This window comes from Tenrec ecaudatus, chromosome 4 (genome assembly GCF_050624435.1).
Source record: "Tenrec ecaudatus isolate mTenEca1 chromosome 4, mTenEca1.hap1, whole genome shotgun sequence".
In the NCBI taxonomy this organism is placed as follows: Eukaryota; Metazoa; Chordata; class Mammalia; order Afrosoricida; family Tenrecidae; genus Tenrec; species Tenrec ecaudatus.
Window position 1 is genome coordinate 91,470,582 of NC_134533.1, and position 4,262 is coordinate 91,474,843.

The 4,262-nt window shown below is 45.4% G+C and overlaps 1 non-coding gene across 1 annotated transcript; it reads right to left on the minus strand.

Annotated features, from left to right (window-relative positions):
- Positions 1 to 3,815: 3,815 nt before the first annotated feature.
- LOC142447806 (U1 spliceosomal RNA) lies at positions 3,816 to 3,978 on the minus strand. Its single transcript, XR_012784455.1, has one exon. It is a non-coding gene; the product is annotated as a U1 spliceosomal RNA (small nuclear RNA).
- Between the last annotated feature and the right edge of the window lie 284 nt (positions 3,979 to 4,262).

A 4,262-nucleotide genomic window follows, 5' to 3' on the forward strand; every position in this document is an offset into this window, starting at 1 on the left:
GTTATCAGTGTTCCATGCATCAAATCTGGTCTTGGGATGGACCCTGTGTTAGACCGGGTTAACTAGAGAAACAAATCCAGTAACACTCTTATATGTGTAAGAGAGAACTTTATATCAAAGAGTAATTGTACATTGAGAAAATATCCCAGCCCAGTCCAGATCAAATCCATAAGTCTGAAATTAGCCCATAGGTCCAATTCTCGTCCACAAATCCCTATTCAGACTCATGCAGTCATAGGCAGTGATGCAAAATTCAGGAAGATAATAGGCCAGTGGGTGCAAAGTCTTGTGGATCCAATGGCGGTGGAACTACCTCAGCGCTGGCGCTGGTCTCCATGTGCCTCCTCCCACTGACAAGTGTGGCTCTTCAACAGGAAGGTGAAGCAGAGAGAGGGGCTCTTGCAGGTCTCAGCAAGTCTCCGCATGGCTTGTCAACAGGAAGGTGAAGGCAGAGAGAGAGTGTGTGTGGCCTGCCTCCAGGGAAAAGAGGAAGTTCTCAGAATCCCCATGAGAAGGCCATGCCCACAAGGAGGCATCATCAGGTTGTGACCTGACTGACATGAAATTATGTAATGACCATAGTCCCTAAATTCAGGTCAGCTATTCTAGAAGTTTTATTTGGGCTCTTGTGGACTTGTTTTAATCGTCTCATCTTCCACCTGAATTGATGTATGAGCACTTGATTTGGTCTGTCCTGCATCTGCTCCCTGGCTTCACTGTGACTGGTGATATGGTAAAAGGCACGAGTCAAGGCTCTTTGCTCAGTGCTTACGGAGAGAGCCTTCCCCTGCAGCTAGAGCCCTAAGTTCAGACTGCTAGCCTCTTACACTGTGAGATGGTACATTTCTGATCTGTAAAGCACCTGCTATGGCAGGAGAGCAGCACCTGTAAACTAAGACACTTGTTATACACACTAAGGATGGGCCGGGCCAGGCCCTGCTCTACACGTGAAGGATTCGATCGTGGACAAGGCAGAGAACATTAGTTTGATTACAAAACCACAGAAAGCTTGATTAATTAAGTAAAAATATCAACATGGGAAGCTATGGTTTCTCAACACATCCTCCATCTAGGTCCACATACTTCTGAAGGTCATGTTTCCATATCTCTAGCCTATCCCCTAAAGAATTCAGTTCATCGATTGGCACCACATCAACATGGCATTTGGCAGATCTAGCATCCTTGGGTAACTTAACGCATGCTCTTCTGAATCATTCTTTGAGTTTTGGGGCCAAAACAGTCTGCAGGGGTGAGACCACAGCTAGAGGGCAGTTGGCTAAGGTTTCCCAAGGACAGCTCTTGCTATCCTGGAAGAATGGGCAAGTGTGTTGTTGTGATGGGTGGGGGGGCTGGGGCGGATTGCTCAGTACAACTTTTCTGATCTTTTTCTCATCAGTGCAGCTTTCGATTTTCTTAAAGTTCTTGGTATAATAAGCTTTCATGACCTTACTCTCTAGTCTTCAAGAAATTCTATAGCGATTACCCCTTTGGAATTCTAAAAAGACAGTCCCCTTTGTCTTCTGAGCCAGAGCTCTGCACTGAGTCTGGCTCTGCAGTCCCCTCCTCTGGAGCCACTGCCTTGATTGAACTGTTCGCTTCTGGCACATGAACACAAAACTGAGACATGCGTATTCCTGAGAGACCTCGTGGCAGCGACCCCGGATCCCAGAAATGGTCCATCATGTCCTGTTTAGAGTAAGCTTGTGCACATGTGCGCCGGAGTCCTTGCAACAACGCTGTCTGACTTACTCCTGAGCCTAATTGTTAGCGTCCCACACAGAATTGTGGATTTTGTCTACAATCAAGGCTAAATGGCTTAACATTCAAATTTGAAATATAAACCAGTATGTACTTAAAGCTTCTCACAGTACTTTTTTTTACAAGGGCTTTTAGAAAAAGAAAAGACCAGCTAATTTGTAGCACTATAGGAAAGCCAACAGTATTTTATAGAAGATTGTTGCATATTAAAAACAAGCAAGCAAACCAACAAATTGTTGCCATTCAATCGATTCTGACTCATGGTGACCTCATGTGTCCAGGCATGACCGGCACTTCACAAGGGTTCCGTGGCTGAGTTTGTGGGCAAGTCACCAAGCCAGCTTTTGTTTCATATTATCTCACTCTTAACATGTGTGGAGGTACAAGTCTGGGTCTAAGTCTATGAAGTGTGAATGAGGTGAAAGTTGGTAGCTGCCCCCCCGCCCACCCTGCCCCATCCCCCAGGCTGTGTGTCAGTTAGTGAGTATCTCAGGACCAAGTGTGCTGTCTGGCACACGGAAGGCATCTCAGAAATAAGTATAGAATGATGTCAATAATATTCTCAAGCCTGTGCCTCGGGCTCAGTAAGCCTGAGATGGTAATCACAGGGAAAGTCCGCGTGCCAGCCCACAGGCATCATTTTCTGCCTCTTTTTACCACCCACACCCTCCTACCTTGGACACTTCCACCATTTTTAGATGCTTGCAGCATTTGCTTTACACCTCCACTTAAGTCTTCAATGATTTTGCCTAGAGATTGACAAAAAAAATGCCACTGCCAATATTTTAGCTCTGCACTTACTATCTACAGTGGAAGGCTCACTTGCTGCCACCGAGTCAATGCTGAATCACAGCAGCCCCTTGTGGGTTTCCTAGACTGTAACTTTCAAGGGAGTAGAAAGTACAGTCTTTCTCCCTCAGAGAGGCTGGTGGTTCTGAACTGCCAGCCATGTGGATTGAAGCCCAATGTGTAACCACTACACCACCGGGCCTCCATGGAGTCCAAAGAACACTCAAATCCATGGTCAAATGAATTCTTCTTTTGAATCCCACCATTGCTCAAAATCATGTGCAAGGCCATTTTTTTTATTAAATACGTTTTATTGGAGACTCTCATGTCTCTTATCAAAATCCATACATTCATCCAGTGTGTCAAGCACATTTGCACATATGCTGCCATCATCATTTTCAAAGCATTGTCTTCCCATTTGAACCCCTGATATCAGCTCCCCATTTCTTCCTCCCCCCTCCCTCCCTCACAAAACCTTGTTAAGTTACAGATTATTATTTTCATATTTTACATCATCCTCCATCACCCTTCACCCACTTTTCCATTATTAGTCCCCCTGAGAGGAAGTTATAGGTTGATCCTTGTGACTGATTCTCCCTTTCTCCACCCACCCTCCCCTAATCCACCTGGTGTCTCTACTCTCATTGTTGGCCCTGGGGGGGTTATCGATCCTGGATTCCCTGTGTTGCGGCTCTTATCTGTAGCAGTGTGCATGTTGTGGTCTAATCCGATTTGTGAGGTAGAATTGAAGTCATGATAGTGGGTTGAAGGAAGCACCAAAGAACTAGGGGAAAGTTGTGTTTCATCAGTGCTATACTACACCCTGACTGGTTCATTTCTTCCCTGTGACCCCTCTGTAGGGGGATGTCTACAGATGGGCATTGGGTCTCCACTACATGTTCCCCCCTCCCCCATTCACCTTGGGTATGATTTTGTTCTGAGTCTTAGATGCCTGGTACCTGATCCCATCAACACCTCATGATCACACAGGCTGGTGTGCTTCTTCCATGTGGGCTTTGCTGCTTCTGAGCTATATGGCTGCTTGTTTATCTTCAAGCCTTTAAGACCCAGATGCTATATCTTTCGATAGCCAGGCACCATCAGCTTCCTTCACTACATTTACTTCTGCACCCATTTTGTCTTCCGTGATTATGTTGGGTAGGTGATCATCACAGAATGCTGGATTGTTAGAACAAAGTGTTCTTGTGTGAAGGGAGTACTTGAGTTGAGGCTCAATGTCCATCTGCAACCTTAATTCTTTTTTTTTCCAGGGGAGAGCGTGAACACAGTCCCCCATGACCACAAATTATGCAGTCGAGTTTCCCACACTTGGGGAAATTGCAGGGTCAGCACATCCTGAGTGCAATGGGTGATCCTCGCCCTGGGAAAACCACCTTCGTGATCATGGTATCTCCCCTGCCAAGTAAGTATGCAACCTTAATTCTTAACATATAGATATGAGTATATAGTTCTATTCCACATATGTGTGTGTGTTTACATATGTACATGCCTGTATTTAGACCTCTATAAATGTCCTTTGCCTCCTGGTTCTTTCCTCTATTTCCTTTTACTTTCCTCTTGTCCCACCATCATGTTCAGCCTTCATTCGGGATTAGTAATTCCTTACTGCTTCGTTGCCCTGATTAAGCCAAACTAGGCCTCCTACACCCTTCTCTCCATTGATTTGAATTCACTTGTTGTTCCCTTGTCCTTGG